The sequence below is a fragment of the Peromyscus californicus genome, unplaced genomic scaffold (genome assembly GCF_007827085.1).
Source record: "Peromyscus californicus insignis strain IS unplaced genomic scaffold, ASM782708v3 Scaffold_10__1_contigs__length_136768540, whole genome shotgun sequence".
Lineage (NCBI taxonomy): Eukaryota > Metazoa > Chordata > Mammalia > Rodentia > Cricetidae > Peromyscus > Peromyscus californicus.
In genome coordinates this window covers 38,192,230-38,213,153 of record NW_026294391.1, presented here as the reverse complement: position 1 = coordinate 38,213,153, position 20,924 = coordinate 38,192,230, and positions in this window count along the sequence as shown.

The following is a 20,924-nucleotide window of genomic DNA, read 5'->3' as shown; positions in this document are numbered from 1 at the left end:
CAGGAAATGTCTTATTTTCTCCATCTATTGGGATTGAATTTTTTGCTAGGTATAGTAGTCTCAGTTGGCATTTGTGGTCTCTTAGAGTCTGCAGAATATCTATCCAGTCCCTTCTGGCTTTTAGGAAGGGACTGGACAGATATTGTGAAATCAGATGTTATTCTAATAGGTCTACATTTTTATGGTACTTAGCCTTTTACCCCTGAATTGTTTATAGTTTTGTTTTATTCTGTATGCTTACTATTTTTATTACAGTGTGTCAAAGGAAATTTTTTCCTGATATAGTCTGGTGTTCTGAATGCTTCTAGTATCTTGATAAGCACCTTTTTCTTTAGGTTAGGGACATTTTCATCTATGATTTTGTTAATAATATTTTCTGTGATTTCTTCTCCTTGTGCTATTCCTATTATTTGACCAGTGTTTTTTTCTCCTTCTTCAATTCCTATTATTTTTGTGTTTGGTCTTTTCATAGTGTCTCAGATTTCCTGGATGATTTGTGCCAGGGACTTTTTATATTTAACATTTTTTTGACCCAGGTATCCATTTCTTCTACTGTGCCTTCAATGCCTGTGATTTTCTCTTCCATCTCTTCTATTCTTTTGGGAGGTTTGTCTTTGAAGTTCCTGTTTGAGTTCCTAAATTTTCCTTTTCCAGATTTCCCTCAGTTTGGGTTTTCTTTTTAATTTTGTTTCCATTTTCAGATCTTTAATGGTTTTATTCATTTCCTTTTCCTGATTATTTGTGTTTTCATTTATTTAAGGGATTTACTCAATTACTCTTTCAGAACTTCTAGAAAATTCATAAAGTCTATTTTAAGGTGTTTATCTTGTGCTTCAGCTATGTTGCACTACCCAGGAGCTTCTGTGGCAGGGTTTCTGGGTTCTAGTGGAGACATACTTTCCTGGTTGCTAGTGATTATGTTTCTATCTGGCATCTAGGCATCTGACTTTACCAATACCTAATGTTTTCTATCTTTTTAATTTTCATGATTCAATCATTATTATTAGTAGTATTAATGAAAACAATTCATAATAATATATATTAAGGTTTTACATATTATATTTAGGTCCAAAAACATTTATTGCATCTATCATCATTATCTTTATTATCAGTATCATTTAAAAATATCTTACTGTTTTGCAAACATCAAGGTATTATGAGTTACACTAAATCCAGAAGTAATAAATACTCATATGAATTGAAGTTCCCTCATAGAGGCCACATCTATGTTCAAGATTTTATAAAGGTGATGAACAAATTAGAAATTCCTGATTATGGAGAATTACAATGCTGCAGAATCTGAGCTGAATTATCTTGGAGTATCCTTGCCTCACTTAATTGCCAGTCACTGTTTATCTTGGTGTCTGATCTTACAACCTTCTTAATACTGAGTAAAACCTTTTAGGATGTATTAGCAGACTTCTACCAACCAAAAAATAGTAATGTCATTCGATAGCATTTAAAAACTATAATAGAAAATTGCCCACCTACTGGATGTTTACATAAATCTATTTGAAATGTTCCTTATTTTATGACTGTTGTTCTGTGACTATAAAAACTTCATGAAAGTTCCATGGGCACCCTATTGCTAAATGTATAATACCCTGAGACACAGAACATGAAGTACTCAAACTTATATTCACCTGAAAACTTCATTCCTACTCTCTAGCTTTCATATGGTTGGAAGGTTCTGTGAAAACTACCAGAAGAGAAAAGAAATCACCAAACTTACTTAGCTGTGAACCCTGTAAGAAAAAACAATAATAGCCTGCCAAGACATGCACTGATGGGGGCACAAGTGTTAGAGGAGTAACCAGTCTCTTTCTGTGTGACTTTAGGCCCACTTTACAAGATGAAACCTATACCTGAGACATTTATTGGGGCAATAACCTGTGAATAGACAGATTGTAAGCCCAAGGGGAGAACCATCATGGACCCTAACCCTCTGAAACTATAAATCTAATAAATGTTTGTCTTTTATAAGCTATCTTTGTCATTTTTTATTACAGCAATAGAAAATAAAATATTAGCCGGGCGGTGGTGGCGCACGCCTTTAATCCCAGCACTCGGGAGGCAGAGCCAGGCGGATCTCTGTGAGTTCGAGGCCAGCCTGGACTACCAAGTGAGTTCCAGGAAAGGCGCAAAGCTACACAGAGAAACCCTGTCTCGAAAAAAACCAAAAAAAAAAAAAAAAAAAAAAAAAAAAAAAAGAAAATAAAATATTATACTCTGCTAAATGACTATAGTATTAAACTGACTTCTAATGACTCATTGTTATGCCCATTGTTTGAAGGATCTCTCAACCCTCAACAGAAAAGCTCCTTCTTGCAGTAGATAGTGATTAACCCAGAGACTATCAACTGATCAGTGTTCAGAGAATAAGAGACTGCAGAATTCTTAGCCCCAAATGAGATGTCTGTATTACAGCCTTGCACAGAAGGCTCAGGAAACATGGTGGAAGAGGGGGTAGAAAGACTGTAAGAGCCATAAGTTGTGGGTGGCTACAAGGAAACAGTCTTTTCTGGATATAACCGATCAGTTATGCATATGGCTTCACAGAAATTGAGTCAGCTATACAGGCTCAAGCCAGACAAAATTTCAACATGGTCAGGGGAGATGGGCACAAAGTCGCATTTCTATATAAGTACCAATTAGCAGTTGATAGCTGCTAGTAGAGAATCAATTTTCCTTAAAAATGTGGCCCCTGGTGAGTAGACCACCCTCCAGTGAAAGCCACACATACATGAGTATATGGGCAGAATAATCTGTATTTGATGGGTTAAAAAAAACCCACAAAGTTAAGCAAGTAGGAAATGGGTGATAGATCTGGAAGGAGTTGGGGGAGGGAGTAAATATGACCAAAATTCATTGTATGAAATTCTTGAAGAACTAATCAAAATGAGAAAAATAATATAATAGACAAAAAGTAAAACTTCATGAAACTGTTTCCATTATAAAACTTTTTTTGGGACCACCTGAATCCATATTCTAGGCACAGTCAACTATTATTTGGCTCAAGAATAAGCACCTCTTATTACTTTTGATGTGAGAGCTATGTTGTACAATGACACTTATCATAGAAAGAATGATATTTATTAAATTCTCCATCAATCAAAATTTTCACTGTAAAACTATGAACATGCCAAGTCATAATTAAGTTCCAATAGAAACATCATTTTTAACTTTTCTTCCTTGAGGTGATTTATATGCAAATACTGTCACCTCTAATTTGAGCTATTCATGTGCTTTGAGCATAGATTGGGCCCATCTGGTATTCAAAGATAGCCTAAACATATCCACCAGCCAAAGGACAAGTTTGCATATGAGCTATTGTACTTCTAGGGCCATGTTTAGCCAGCACCAGTTGTATTCAGGATATAAGCATACAGTATGAAACTTCTTGCATATTAGCTTTAGTTTGGTTGATTCAAGTTAAACAAATATGTTCTTTTTTAAACTAACATTCCATCTATTCTCCGAAGAGATGCTGTTTGATCTGTTTTTGACAAATAATAAAAAGGATTAAATCTAAATAGAGTAGATTAAACTGAGCTCCACAATCTTCACAGTTGTAAAATGTGCTTTCAAAAATGTAACATTTAACTGCAATTAATAATCTGAATTAGGAACTTCTTTGACATCAGAGTTAATAAATCCTAGAAAAATTCCAAAATCCCTGCTACAAGACACCAAACAAGACTTTAATCTTGCTTTATGCCATAGTTTTTATGAACTGTTTTCATTTGCTCATATAGGCACCTGAACTACATAAACTTTCATCACTATGAGGCTGATGGAAAATGAAATGTACAGTATTTTGTAAAGTGGTGTTCTTGTATTGTAGTGCTCTAAAAGTTTCTCTAAGAGCCAGAGGATGAGAAAATCTGCTATGAGATTGTGCTTTCTAGAAATGACAGGGAAGTTTCACCTATAATTCTTCAACAAAATTGTTGTCTAAACAAGACTTAAATAAGGGTATCAAAAATAGACATGCTAACATGAAAGGGTGAGATCTTATGGGGCCCTGCCCATGAATGGAATTACAGACAAGTAAGGAATGCTGAGTGTGGGAGAAATAATCTTCCTCAGAGATAAGTCACTGAGTTTGGGTCCCTGCAGTTGTCATACAGGGAAGGGAACCCTGCAAAGAGATAAGAGTGAAAACGTGGTACAGATTGCCTTCATCAACCTGGATCAGACTTCAGGTAGTCTAATAACAGGCAGTTTATTCCCAATGTATTTAAGCCCCGTATAATTTGGAAAAAATGTTTGCTGGTGTAATACAATCCTCATTGAAACTCAACTAAGGGTACATTTCGTTTCTTCTAAGAAGATGGGTTCTCCAGATAAGCTACCTGTACTAATTTAGGGGGCCTAAGGGTCTGGCCTGGTCTCAGTCACACAGATAACATAGAGACCATTTAGGATATTAGTTACCTCTGGTACTGGTTGTGGGACCTTGTGGCAGCCTCTGGCTATAAGGGTCATTTAGATTACTAGCCACCTGTGGTCATGGTTGTAAGAGCTTGATATGGTCTGGCCCAACAAATAATGCAGAATACTAGACTATTAATCATTTCGAATTCTTACCTTTCTACATGGAAGAACAGGTTTTTCATTTTTCCCATTGGAAAAACAATCCTGTGTGCTCAACGTTCCTGGTTTCTCTGGAGATCTGCGGTTGCAAGGACATTCGTGCTATGCTCCTAACAAATTTTCTAATTGGTTATCAAACATTAAGTTGTCAGTCTTGAAATAATATAGTAATATACATACAAGTAACACTAAAAGAACTGATCAGGTCATATGTATGTATCTGTATATAATATATATGTATGTATATAATGGTGTGTGTGAGAGAGTGTGTATATAACAATTACAAAGATACAGAGGTCATGACTTAGAGAGGGGACAAGTGGTGTAGGAAACATGGGAAATTGTATGGAGGACAGGGAAGGGAGAATATTCTGTAATTATATTTTAATTTAAAAAATTAGTCAAATTATGTTAAGAATAAATTCTAGATGATAGTGATTTGTGCTGGCAATTTTGAGTAGTCCCTAAACTTACCATCCATTATAAATACTTCTGCATGAATATCAGGGTTTGTTAAATATATTGCCTTCAGGATATCATTCTTATTAAATTCTTAGGGAACTCCTTCTTGACCATGAACTATCATAATTTCCTTATGTGTTAGCTAGACAAAACAGACAGAAACAAGTGTTACTGGGATCATTTCTTTTCAATAAGAGAATAGAACATCAAGCCAGTCCTGGCATTATCTATTGACCAATACTCTCTTACTATTCCCTTCAGCGCATCACAATTTTAGACAGATTTTATTCCCTAGACCTTTTACCTTCTTTGGGGATGTATATTCTAGAAAACTTTACAACTGTAAGTTTTTTTTTCTTTTTTTCTTCTAAAATCTAAAATGTATTATCTTTTCTGACTCTTACAAGTTTCACAACTCAGGAAATACCTTTCTAATAATCTGGAAACAATGCATTTAAATATAAACACCAAATATGATAAAGTAATCAATGTCTGACCTCTGTGGGAACAAAGAAGTCTAATTTGATGAATACCGGTGAGAAAACACAAATGTCTTAATCTCAATAGAAAAGTAAACTAGAAAGAACTATGGGAAACTCAGAAGTAACTCAATTAGCTCCACAATGAGCTCCAAAATCTGCTCCACACTAATCAGTCGCTTGTCCGACATATTCTCATATTTCTTCAGTAGCTCACCCCAGGCTTAAAACCCTTCCCACTTTTGTTTTAGGGGACTTACTTTATTTTTTATTTTGTACTGTAGCAGCCCTAGTAAAGTTTTCTTGGCCTATTTCATTTTATCTAGTATAGATTTGTCTTGACTTTATACATTAATGAAGATAACTGAGTTGTTTAAAAAATGTCAGTTCATCTACATTTTTTCAGTAGGTATTTACTGAGAGAAGATCTGCATAATTTAACCTATAATAAATGACTGAAAATGTGCTGTTTTTATTATTCAAATATATTATTCTAAATCAGAGTCAGTAGTTTCTGTGGCTTAGTCTGGACTAAAGGATTTCCTAGGATGTGGAACTTTCAAGGTTAACTCAGAAAATGACTCTGGCATACTGAAATATTTTGTCAGCCTATTCCAAATGTGACATTTCATTATGCCTTAACATGATCTGAGCAATTTAAAAACATTAAGTATCCTTGTGATACAGTCAGGTTTCCTAGTTCAAATTTTATTCTTTCAAAATATAGTTTCAGCTTTGTGTATCAAAAATACTTTAAACAACTACATGAGAATTCCAATGAAATAACCAACTCTCCTTGAGTAATTTACCCTCTAGAATGAGAAATGTAACATGCTTTTACATCATTCACCATGAGATTACTATAAAACTTCCTTATGAAATCAAAACCAAACAAAACAACAATAAGAAAAAAAAACTTCAGATAGAACATTGAAATTGGGTCTTTTAGCATAAATCATTGAAAATAAACTTTTTAACAGGAATTCTTCACAAAATTTCAACCTACGTCTTTCAGAAATCCCAAAATGGGTATAGAAACAAGTGAAGGCTACTCCAGATTGAGTAAGCGGAGGATAATAAATTATTCAGCAACTGCTATAGGGAAGGAATCAGCCATTATATCACCTGAACTTGGTGGAGACTAAAGACAAACAAGTACTTGAAAAGCTTTGTACTTTACAGAAAGAAAAGTTGCATGCACGCTCTGACTTGAGGTTCTGATAAGGGTAAGTCAGAGGTGGTGACTTGGAAGAGAACATTGGTTAAGCTTTCTTGATTAGCCTCCAAGTTGTAAGAAAGTGAAAAACTGTGAGTGAACTTGTTTTGATTAACCATGTTCTGACCATTCTGGACTGATTGCCTCAAAAGCCATGCTTTAGGTTCTTCCAAGGGCTGATACATTCTTTTTTGAGTCAGAATTCTATTGCTAAAAATAGTTTGGCTATTGTCCTTTTATTTGTTTGTTTGTTTATTCATTCATTTATCTATTTTTATTTTAAAGACATGGCTCTCAATTCTTCACTTAAAATAGAATAAAAATGTATGTATATGAATATATTCTGTTTCCTAAATAACACAATTTCCCTGCAAAAACTGAATCCATAGATAATAGAAAACAAGCAGAGCTCCTTCAGGTAGCAATATAAAACAAAAGAAATTTGAAAAATTTCAGAACATCTTCATACCCTTATTTCAGAATAGTTTTCAAATTTTAAATACTTTTTGAACACATAGAAATATTGACTACATTATCATAAGACATTTGATAACATAGACAATGTTTTAACAATATTTTTATAGTCCTTGTGTCCAGTATAATATCTTTTGCATAATAAGTGCTTAATATGTTTCCTTACAATATTGGGTTTTTTGTTCTTTAAAATATATTTTTTATTAATTATTTGAGAATTCCATAGAATGTACTTGGATCATATTCCCACATCCGTCCTCCATTTCCCTATTCACCAACTTTATACTCTGTTTTTCCTTATAATATTGCAATTGGGAAATAGTAATAACTTTGTTCATTCTTAAGTTGTGTACTACAAGATATATATATGATAAACAATGTAAATGAGCACACGAATATTTAGCGGCTTTCTTGTAACAACTTTAACACACAGCAATATATTTTGTTGCTTATTTCTATTAATACATTAATAAAAGTTTAATTTCAAAACAAAACCATAATAAATAAGCATTAAAATATGCTAAGTATTTATTGTACGAAGTTTTCAATATATAATTATGTTTGCATTTCTAAAAATCCTGACCAAGAGAAAAATTAGCTAAAAAAACATTTTAGTCCAAAACATATATGCAGCAAACTCTGGTGCACCTAATTTTACATAAAGCTTGTTATTGGACTTAAGAACACAGATGAAAATCAAACCATTAATAGCAGGTGATTAATAAAACCACTTTCTCCAATAGATAGTTTATCAGCTAGTGTAGATATGGGGGAACTGGAATATTTATTCACTCTTTAGAGTGAATATTCATACAGCCACTATGGAACTTAATGTAGACATAGATCTAGAAATAGAACTACCATATGGCTCAACTATACCACTTCTGGGAATATAATCAAGGGTATTTATATCCTACTATAGAGATGCTTCCTCATTCATGCTAATTACTGTTCTATTCACAATATCAAGGAAATTGAACAGCCTTGATATCCATCAGCTGGTGAATGGATAATGAAAATGTGATACATATGTACAACATAATTTTATTCAGCTTTAAAAATCTATGAGAATTTCAGGTAAATGGATGGAGCTGAAAATATTCAGAGTTCAGTAACCCAGGCCCAGAGAAAAATGCCACATATTTTGTCTCATATGTGGGTACTAGCTTTCAGTCTTTAGCTATATGTGCTTAAATTAGAGTACTTGTAGAAGTCAGGAAACCAGTAAGGTACCATGAAGAGGACTAGAATATAGTAGATTTACTTTTAGCTTTGTAAGCACTCTCCACACTGCTGCAGATTTGCTAGACCAGTTTGCAATCAACAGATGAGGATTCCATTTTCCCTATATCATCTTCAGAATTTTCTATTGGTTCTTCTGTTGATCATTGCTACTCCAACTGGAATAAGATAGTCTCAAAGTGGTTTTGCTTTACATTTCCTTAAATGTTAGTGATATTTCTCAGCCATAATTATTTCTTCTCTTGATAACTCTGTTCAGATCCATAGCTCAGTTATTTTTTAATACCCATTAAAATATCATTGGGGTATTTCTTTTTATACTTCTTTTTTAAAAAATTTATTATAGCCAGGTGGCGGTGGCGCACACCTTTAATCCCAGCACTTGGGAGGAAGAGCTAGCCGGATCTCTATGAGTTCCTGCAGGAAAGCTCCTGAAATCAGACAGAAGGTAAAAAACTCCAAATAGCTTCAGGCAGTCCTGAAAGTGACCAAATTCGTTAGGCACATTCCTCCCAAGGGTAAACAATAACGACTTCCTAGTGCCACCCTCAGACAAGTCAAGTGTAAAGGATACTTTTGAAACCAGTCCAGTTCCCTGGAAAAAGCAGAAACCAGCTGAGCTGCCTGGGAGAGGTTTAGACCAACTGAATGACATGGGAAGGGCATCCTTTTACTTGCTGAGCTGCATGCAGGTTGTGAAGTGTGCTCCAATTCCCACCTTTTGTGAGATGTCACTCATGCTGGGGTGGGCTTTGGTGATGTAGCTGTCTTTGAGACATTTCTGTTCCCCTAAGTAATCCCTCATCCATTTTCCTTCAAATATCCCCAATAAAACTCATTGGTTCAACATGTTGGAACTTAGTGGTATCTGTAATTTGATCTAGCAAGGGTTCCCTATCTGGGCTGAGTAAACATGTGTGTTGTGACTCACCAGAAGTTTAGTCCCATAACAACTGGACAGATGTGTGTGAGTGTGGGGCCATCCACTAGAGCATGAGAAACCTACCAGTTGTCACATCTTCCCCAAAAACGATTTTTCCTCCTCCAACAAGTAGCTACTGCCAATAGCTCCTCAGTAGGGAATGAGGCCTGGAGATGATCTACCCCATCTACAAGGGAATTTTGGCTGGCTTGTATATCACTTAAATTGTATTTACTTTTTTCCAACCTTTAACTTAAAAGTGTTAAGACTACAAGGATCCTTATAATCTTACAAATCTTCTGAAGTCATCAGGTCAAAACATCACTGATAGTTTTAGAAGACATTATTTTTAAACTTAATCCAGAAGTTATTTAAATAAGCAATTTAAGCTTGTAAATATTTATTTGTTCAATAGATAGACGCTTAAGTTAGTGTGGATCCTTACAAACTAAACTCTACTATCTATGGTGGCTAAATATAATATGAATCTGATGAAAATCTATTTTCTTTCAGTTTGGAAACAGCACTTTCTTTTTTGTAGCTTTGCTTTCATTTCTGGAAAATCATATGTCTTTCAAGATTTTTAAAAATATCCCTATTTGTTTAATGAAGTAAAGTTTATTAGAATCATAAGATATTCTTTTTGTTTAATTAATTAATTAATTAATTAATTAATTTTACAACCTGGTTACAATTTCCCCACCCTTCTCTCCTCCCAGTCCCTCCCCAACACCCCCCTCTGTTCCCATCCTCCAATTCACTCTTCCTCCATTTCTGTTCAGGAAGGTCCGGTCTCCCATGGCTATCATCAACATTATTCCGCTATACTAATAGACTGGTGCCTCCCAATTGCCATCAAAGAGGCTTCACCCACTATTGGAAACAGATGCAGACCCACAGCCAAACAGTAGGTGGAGCTCAGGGAATCCTGCAGAAGAGTGGGAGAAAGGATTGTCAGAGCCAGAGGGGTCAAGGATATCACAAGACAACACACAGCACCAACTAACCTGGGTTCATAGGGTCTCAAAAAGACTGAACCAACAATCAGGGAGCCTGCATGGGACTGATCTAGGCACTCTGACTATAAGATCTTCTTGATGTCATCTATTTAATTCATCAAAATCAGGATACTGTCTGTAAATTTGCCCAGTACTGTTTTCCTTCCCCACTTCATGTCATTATGCTGTCCTTGATGTAGTGATGCTCCATTAGAAAGAGATTACTTGTCTTTATTAATGTTGGACAAAGTTATTTGTTTTTCTTATTCAGTATGTTTACCTGGAAGTAATATATAGTAAATTAGGATCTAATTATAAAAAAAAAGACTAGTACTCAAGGTATGATTCTTCATACATCCAATCCCAGCACTTGGAAGGTTGAAACAAGATGATGTCATGACTTTGAAGCCAGCTTAGGTTATAAATCCCTGTGCTGTAAGCCAGCCTGGCCTGTAGAGTGAGACTCCATCTCAATTACTATATAGAAGTAAATGGGCAGTGGGGTTGGAGAGATAGTTCAGTCATTAAAAGTACTGGCTGCTTTTTCAGAAGACAAATGTCTTCTTCTAAGTACCCACACAATAGTTAACAAGTTTTTATTAGTCCAGTTCTGGGAGATCCAGTAACCTTTTCTGACCTTGGCAAGCACTAGGCACATGTGGAATACATACATACATACAGGCAAACACACATATAAAAGAAAATAAATAGCTCTTTCAAAAAAATTGATGTGACAAACTTTTTTTAAAATCTTGTTAAGAAGCTTTTGTTTTCTATAGGCAAAAAGGAGATGTGATTGATTACCTCAGTCAGCTTGAAGTTCTGATATATGAATCACATACATTCCTCACATAATGAAACACAATCACAATTACTCCTGTCAGCATTTCTGTAAAGTGCACTTTAGCAAAGACAGACAAGCTCTTGATGTTGATTGGTTTTCAGCCTACAGCCAATACCAGTGCTGGGTGTGCTGCTGGCTGACTTCATGCTCTTTTGTTGCTGAAGAGAGGACTATATGTGAAAGGATCCTGAGGATGCTGTAGGTGCTGAGCCTGAAATCAGTCTGTATTACTATTGAGCTGGGGTGCTTCCTCTGCCTTGAGATATCCCCATGTTTCTTGTGCTCTGAGGAAATATCCTTCATCTGAGACAATGCTCCTTTAATTGTGCCATCCTGCAGTATGGAAGAAAAGTTCCTTCATTTCAGAGCACTTCATTTTTCAGCATGTAAAACAGAATGTGGAGTGTACTAGGAATTCTACCATGTTTGACTCCATGTGACAGTGGAACTGCAGTTCAAACTCAGCCTTCCCACCTTAAAGAAATAAGCAAAATTAATCACTATGTTTTTTTTTTTAGTTTTGACCATGGGATTGCTGTGCAGCCCAGTCTGCTCTAAACTTGTAATCATGTGTGTGTGCCTTCTTTTCTGTATGTACACCACATGTATGCAATTAGTTGTCCATGGATGTTAGAACAGGTCATCAGATCTAGTGGAGCTGCAGTTAGAATCAGTGTGGCTGCCTAATGTGGGTGCTGAGAATCAAACCTTGGTGTCTGTAAGAATACCAAGTGCTCTGAACTACTGAGCCATCTCTCCAATCGCAAGATGGTGATTTTCTATAAGAAAAAATTAATAAATTGCCTTACATTGCAAGCTACTTGCTGAAGGATATATTATTTGTGAACTATATGAAATGTAACAAGTAGGGTGTCCTGATAAAGGACATACATGTCTACAGAGATACCAAGGACAATAGTTTAAACATGGAAACAGATGGAAATAGGAAACCAACTCATAATACTCAAAATACCTAGTTTTTAAAATTTTTATTAGATAATATATAATCAACAATGAAGGGAAAATTTGATTTGAGCATCAGGTAAGTGTTAATGGGCTAAGGCTCAGTAGGATTATAAACCTTGGGGTGCTATAATATTGCCTGTTTTGAACAAAGTAGAGAAATATCCTTCCTAGGAGCTCTGAGGTGTTGCTGATGGCAAAAGAAACATAATCACACCAGGGCCAATTGTAAATACCTAGACTCCTCTGTGGCTTGGCCACTCTAAAATGGACAGTGTATCATCAAAGCAAAATGGCCTCTGGGAGGACCAATATACCAGTGTCATCTCAGTTTACTCAAAGGCACCCCTGGAGACCTCAGGATCACTGTTATCACTGCCTGACCTGCTAGATAAAAATTAGTTTATCAGTATTGCAGTAGACAGAGCTGCTAGCCAAGAAATAATTCTGCATAAATCTAGTCACAAGCCATCTGTCAGAATGATTCAGCACTGCAGTTCCCAGAACCTACACTCTCTCTCTTAGGCCAACGGATCCTGATGCCTATCCAGCTATGGCTGATTTCCACACCAAACTTAGGAAGTCCCGGCAAACTAATGCTTAATTCAGTGTTAGAAGAAAATGAGTCTTTAACATACTCCTCCCATCAAGGCTTGGGGATTTATGTAGAGGAGGGCACAGATAAATTCTAAGAGCCAGAGGTGGTTAATGATTTCAAGAAAACAGCATTGTTTTGTTGTTTCCCAGAAACAGTAGGGCAGATGCACATATAGACTATGACAGCAAGCACAAGTTCTCCACAAGTTCAGACAGGAAAACCCATCAGAATAACACCCAATTTCTCAATGGAGACTTTGAAAGCTAGAAGGACCTGGACAGATGTAATGCAGACACTAAGGGACCATGGATGCCATCCCATACTAATATACCCAACAAAACTTTCAATCATCATAGACGGAGTGAACAAGACATTCCAAGACAAAGCCAGATTTAAACAATACTTATCCACAAACCCAGCCCTACAGAAAGCACTAGAAGGAAAATTCCAACCTAAGGAAGTCAGATACACCCTTGAAAACACAGGCAATAGATAAATCCACAGCAGTAAACCCCAAAGAAGAGAAGTACACACACACTACCACCAAAAATAACAGGAATGAACAAACACTGGTCATTAATATCCCTTAATATCAATGGACTTAATTCACCTATAAAAAGACATAGGCTTGCAGAATGGATACGAAAGCAGGACCCATGTTCCTTCTGCATACAAGAAACACATCTCAAATTCAAAGATAGACACTACCTAAGAATAAAAGTCTGGGAAAAGACTTTCCAATCAAACGGTCTTAAGAAACAAGCGGGTGTAGCCATCCTGATATCCAGCAAAATAGACTTCAAACTAAAATCAATCAAAAGAGATCAAGAAGGGCATTACATACTCATCACAGGAAAGATCCACCAAGATGAAGTTTCAATTCTGAACATTTATGCCCCAAACACAAGGGCACCCACATATGTAAAAGAAACATTACTAAAGCTTAAAGCACATATAAAACCCCACAAATTAATAGTGGGAGAGCTCAACACCCCACTTTCACCACTGGACAGATCTCCCAAAACGAAACTTAACAGAGAAATAAAGGACTTAACTGATGTCATGACTCAAATGGACTTAATCGATATCTACAGAACATTCCATCCTAACAAAAAAGAATATACCTTCTTCTCAGCACCCCATGGAACCTTCTCTAAAATCGACCACATACTTGGCCACAAAGCAAATCTCAACAGATACAAAACAATTGGAATAACCTCCTGTGTTCTATCAGACCACCATGGTTTAAAGTTAGATTTCAACAACTACAAAAACTACAGAAAACCTACAATCTCATGGAAACTGAATAATGCTCAACTGAATCACCAATGTGTTAAGGAAGAAATAAATAAAGAAATTAAAGACTTCCTAGAGATCAATGAAATGAAGACACCACATACCCAAACTTATGGGACACTATGAAAGCAGTGCTAAGAGGGAAATTCATAGCACTAAATGCCAACATAAAGAAGTTGGAGAAATCTCACACTAGTGACTTAACAGCACACCTGAAAGCTCTAGAACAAGAAGAAGCACTTTGAGATCTTTGGCAGCAGTTAACTCTGCAGCTCACGCACGATTGAACCTGTATGATAATGAGTATTCAGAGATGGAATGACAAATTTTTAAGAATAAAAAGGATTAATTTTGCAGTCTCAGACTGTCATCCCTTGCAAGAAACAACTCCATAAGTATCCATTCCCACAGGAGTCTTCCCATCCTTTTCTGTTACCATCCTAAATCTCCCATTTGTGCTTGCCTAGTGGTGTTTGATTTATCATGGCCTTGATCTATGTCATCTTACTATTGGTGATGAGGAATGGGGGAAGATGAGTGCATCTTCATAATGTAGATGCCTTAGTACAGCTGGATGTTGGAAGTTTTGCAATCTGGTGTTGGCAGTGGTGCCAGAATATTGCTACTCACATCACCAGGGAGGCTACCTGGAAAACAGGACGCCAAGAAAGACACGGGGATCGCCCAATGACGGAGAAATGGAAGAAATCTACATGAACAGCCTGGACATGAGTGGGGGTAAGGAAGGGCGAGGGTCGAGGGAAAGAGAGCTTGGGGGAGCGGGAGATCCCAGCTGGATCAACAACAGAGAGGGAGAACAAGGAATAGGAGACCATGATAAATGAAGACCACATGGGAATAGGAAGAAGCAAAGTGCTAGAGAGGCCCACAGAAATCCACAAAGATACCCCCACAATAGACTGCTGGCAATGGTCGAGAAACAGCCCGAACTGACCTACTCTGGTGATGGGATGGCCAAACACCCTAATTGTCGTGCTAGAAACCCCATCCAAAGACTGAGGGATCTGGATGCAGAGATCCATGGCTAGGCCCCGGGTGGAGCTCTGGGAGTCCAATTAGCGAGAAAGAGGAGGGTTTAAATGAGTGAGAATTGTTGAGATCAAGGTTGGATAAAGCACAGGGACAAATAGCTAAATGAATGGAAACACATGAACTATGAACCAATGGCTGAGGAGTCACCAACTGGATCAGGCCCTCTGAATGGGTGAGACAGTTGTTTGGCTTGATCTGTTTGGGAGGCATCCAGGCAGTGGGACCGGGTCCTGTGCTCAGTGCATGAGTTGGCTGTTTGAAACCTGGGGCCTATGCAGGGTCACTTGGCTCGGCCTGGGAGGAGGGGACTGGACCTGCCTGGACTGAGTCTACCAGGTTGATCTCAGTCCTCGGGGAAGACTTTGCCCTGGAGGAGGTGGGAATGGGGGGTGTGTTTGGGGGAAGGGGAGGGGGGGAGGGAGGGGGGAGAACAAGGGAATCCGTTGCTGATATGTAGAACTGAATTGTATTGCAAAATAAATAAAAATGAACTCAAAAAAATAAAAATAAAAATAAAGACCAAACAAACCTCACAAAAAAATCTGATTTGAAATAAAAATAGTGAATTTTCTGATTCTTTCCATAGTTTAATATTTTATCATATTTTTTAGCATATTTTCCTACAATACTTCAGGAGATATATGGCATTATGTAGAAACATGTCTAGCTTAACCTATTCCAAATAAAGCCCCTGCAACTCTTTTTTTTACACAAATAAGATATAATATGTATTTGGCTAAGCAGAAAAATTTGGTCAAAAGACAGCACTGCAGAGGGAGCACTTGCAGCCTTCTTCTGGGTGTTATATCATATCCAGTGCTTTGCCATTACATACTAGTTACTTAAAATTTGTTTCTATTAGGTAATTAGAGATATTACTTAGGTGTTTTCCATTTTATATGAATAAATACCAAAATGCTAACATTTTTGTACATATCAATTTTTACTTTAGGCTGTTTTAAACTTTCTTATATTTCTAGGTTTAGCTTCAACGAGTAGTTTACATTAATCTTATCTTTACAAGTCTGTATAATTTCTACATTGACTTTGAAAATGCACAATTGTAAGGCTAGTGCAATCATTTTCTACTTATTTAAAAGTTAAAAATAGGTTTACCAGCAATTTCACTCCTAGGTTTCTATTTTGAATTTCTACAAAGTTTTGTAGACATTTATAATTGCTTTTTTATTATTATTATACTTGTGGATATATGAAAGAGTATATTACACTTCCTTAATAAATAAACACATACTAATAGATGTCCTTGTATTTTCTCTAGATAAATGTACACTCGAAGCTTTTGTCCTTTATATACTCGATTCTCTTGTCAGAGTTGGTTTTTGTTTGCCTTTGTTTGGTTTCTATGGTAAAAATTACTCAACCCAGATGCTAACACATTTGAGAGAAGCACTATACTATTGAAGTATATTTTTCTCCATTATTTTATTGTTGTATTCATTTTAAGACAGGATCTCACTAAGTTTCTCAGCCGGATACTAAACTGAATTTGTAACACTTAAGAGGCCTTGCAACTATGGTCCTTCAGCTTCAGACTCACTGGTAGCTAGGATTTCAGGCCTAAGCTACCAGGCACATTAAAGATTTAAGTTACTTTCTGTATGTACTATTGGCAAATATTTACTTTCAATCTGTAGCTAGACTTTCTCTTTTCTTATTTTAAATTCTCTTTGAGAAATTCATACACAAATACTTTATTTATATCATTCCAACCTCTATCTCTCCCCAGTCCAACTTCTCCTGTATCTCCCTCCCAAGTTCATGACTTCTTCTTAATTACTATTGTTACATACACAGATGAACATGAATACACATACACGTATACATGAGTACAGCCAGCTGAGTCCATTTACTATTGCTCCTATGCATATGTGGTTAGGACTTACTATTTGGGATTGGATAACCTATCAGGAACTCATTCCTAGAAAACACTGATTCTCCTTGCAATAATCATTAACTGACTGTAGCTCTTCATCTAGGAATGTGGCCTGTGAGATTTCCCCCACCCATGTTGGAATTTCAAATCTAAATTTGTCAATATGACCTGGAGCAACTACAGAATAAAAAATATAAAAGGCGACCATAGGGCAGTTTGAAGGAAAGGAATATTAAGAAACAGGCACTATGAAGAGGGTATTAGAAAAACTGAGGTTATTTAACTGGGAAGGTAGAAGGAGGGTGATACAGAGGGTGAGGAACAGGAAGGACAAATAACTCTAGGGATGCTTGAAAATACCTAGGGAAATACATTATTTCATGTTTACTTAGTCACATCCAGAAACTAATTGAAGCTAAACCACCAGAGCCATAGACTGTAGCCTTCAGGCCAAACATGGGAAACCCCCCTTTTAGTTTTTTGGTCAGGGGACACAAAAAGATTCCTCAAGCAATATATGCTATTGTCATTTCCCATGTTTGCCTCATGGAAATTGAAGGTAATATTCAGTTGCTTCAGACAGAAGACTTGAAGGAATCCAACTGATCTGGAAGCCTCCTAACATCTGAAATTGCTATGCAAACTGATGGTTTGAAAGAGAATGGCCCCATAAGGCCCTGTTTTTTAATGCTTGGTCACTAGTTGGTAGAACTGTTTTGGGAAGGATTAGAAGGAGGTGTGGACTTGTTTGAGAAGGTGTGTCACTGAGGGTGGTTTTTGAGGTTTCAAAAAATCAATCTAGACTTAGTCTCACTATCTGTCTCCAATTATGGATCAAGTTTTAAGCTTTCAGCAACTGCTCCAGCACCATGACTGCCTGTCTGCTGCCATGCTCTGTACCATGATGGTCATGGACTTGCCCTCTGAAATTGTAAGCAGGCCCTGAAGTGTTTATTCATAAATTACATTGGTTATGGTGTCTCTTCACAGCAAGAGAAGTTGCTAAGCCAGAAGCTACCAAAGGATAAAAACAATCATTAGTCCTATCTAGCTGTACTGTTTAAAAAAACACAACAATGACCAGCATGGCACAATATCCCCCAGTGCGTCAATGTGCCATTTATATCTTTGGGGTGACCAATAGTCATCTAGCTGAACTTAAGGCTAACTCAATAAGAAGAAATTTATGCCTCGTATTGCAAACTCAACCAACTACTTGTGTCTGGTGTGGTCATAGTTCTTAGGGGAGTACCTACTTCTCGCACTTTCCTAAAAAAAGTATAATTTCCACCTGCATTCTGAATACTTACTCTTATACCCATAGATAAGTGTACCTTTCCTCAGCAAAGAAACTTCTTTTTGCAACAGGCAGAGACCATAACATATCAGATCAAAATACAGAGAATTGATGGTAGGGTGCCCAAACCAAGTTGATATATCTACAACACAATCCCTGCAACATGTACAGAGAACATAGCAAAATGGTAAGTAGTGAAATGATTGTAACAGCCAGAGAAACAGAACATCTGTTAGTGTCATCTATAAATGTCAGGGAAACTGTACTCATGAAAACTCAACAATGTAGTAGCATATTTATTTAAGACCTGTACTATGACTTTTCCCTTCCTTTATAGTAAGTTTTATATTTTAGTTTAAAATTGTATGTGTTCCATCTTAAAAACTGATTATCTTACTACCTTTTTTTTTTTTTGGTTTTTCGAGACAGGGTTTCTCTGTGTAGCTTTGTGCCTTTCCTGGAACTCGCTTTGGAGACCAGGCTGGCCTCGAACTCACAGAGATCCGCCTGGCTCTGCCTCCCGAGTGCTGGGATTAAAGGCGTGCGCCACCACCGCCCGGCTTTACTACCTCTTTTTGGTACTACATCAAAGAGAAATTATGGCTGAAAGATCACATGACATATATTACTCATATTTTTTTGTATAGGTCATAGACATCTAATTTTAGGCCTAACTGCTTACATATAGGTCTCTTGACAATTTTAAGTTAATTTTTGTGTGTAGTATGAGACAAGTGTGACCAAATATAGTCATTTGTTTGTGTCTATCTTCATCTATTGAAAAGCAAATTATCTTCTCACATTGGATTATATCATAAATATTTCAAAATACGTTCAAATATTGCAAGAGATCAATTGGACATATATTTCAGAACTTATTTATTGAGTCCTCATTATATTCATATATCTGTCTATTTTTATGCTGATGAAACACTATTGATATTTATACTTTTATAAGGAGTATAGGAAATTAGAAATGTGAGTCATTAATATGTGATATTTAATTATTTATTTAATTTAACATAAAGTATACTATGTGTTGCTCTAGGAATTTTGAAGCAATTATTTTAGTTGACTCTTACCCATTTTTTCCTATTCCATGGCTCCTCTTATATCATCACATATCCATTTTCTGTTATGTTTTCATGGCTCATGTGTCCTCCTGCCTCCCCCCATTCCTGCTGCTTTGCTCTGCATCTTTATTTTACTCTATCTTAGTCTCCTTTATAAGCCTTGCTCACAGCACTCCTATTTATATGCACACATACACATATACATTATAAACTATTAACCACATATGAGAGAGAACATTCAATTTTGTCTTTCTGAATTTGGTCCACTCATTTAATAGATTGCTTTCCAGATCCATCCATTTTCCTACAGATTTTCTAATTTATTTTCTTTTACAGCTGAACTTCAGATTATTTTTACTTCTGTTTTCATATGAATTCTAGTATTAGTTTATCAACTCTGCCAATGAAATACAATTGGTATTTTAATAGAATTGTGGTGAATTCATCACAATAATTGTGTGATATTTTGCCATATTAACAACACTAATTTTTGTGATATTTGAGATTGGGATATGTACTTTTTTCAGATCATTAAGTTCTTTCTGCAATATTTTATACATTACATAATGCAAATCTTAAAAATTGTCTTAATCATGTTATCATGTATTTTATTCTTCTTGATCATATTGAAGGTGGGCTTGTTTGTCTATTTGTACTTCTATACTGTCATTTGCTAGAATGTAGAATTAGAATTTATTTTGAATATTGATTTTGTATGCTTTAATATTTTTCAAGAGTATGTTATCATTTATGTTGGATAGTTATATTGATAAAATGTGTATTAGTTTTATTTTTTCCTATAATTGAAAATGGATTTTTTCTCACATAATGTATCCTAGTATTAGTTTTATTTTTCCCTATAATTGAAAATAGATTTTGTTCTTATAGAATAAATCCTAATTATAGTTTCCCATCCCTCTACAACTTACAGTTACTCACCCATTCTCTCTCATTAGAAAATAAATAGGCTTCTAATGGATAATAATAAAAATATAATATGATACAACAAAAACTATCACAAGACAAACAGAAGGAAAAGACACCAAGAGAAGGCACCCACTTGTTCTCACACTCAGGATTCCCATAACATCACCAAAATAGAAGCCAAAATATATATGCATAGGACCTGGTACAGTCCCATGCAGGCCTAATGCATGACACTTCAATCTCTGTGAGTTCATATGCCCTTTGACCATAATGATTTAGAAGGTCTTATTTTCCTGGTGTCCTCAATGCCCTTGCCCTTTGTCTCTTATACCCTTTTTGCCTCCTCTTCCATGTGGTTCTCTAAGCCCTAAGGGGAGGGATTTGATGGAGACATCCAATGTAGGGCTGTGTGTTCCAAGGTCTCCTATTTTTTCCATATTGTTTGGCTGTGGTCTATGTATTTGTTTCCATTTGCTGCACAAAGAAGCTTCTATGATAATTTCTGAGCAAGGTACTAGTCTATGAATAAAGCAGAATATTGTTAGGAGTCATTTTATTGCTATTTTTTTTTTGCTTGTTTGCTTGGTTGG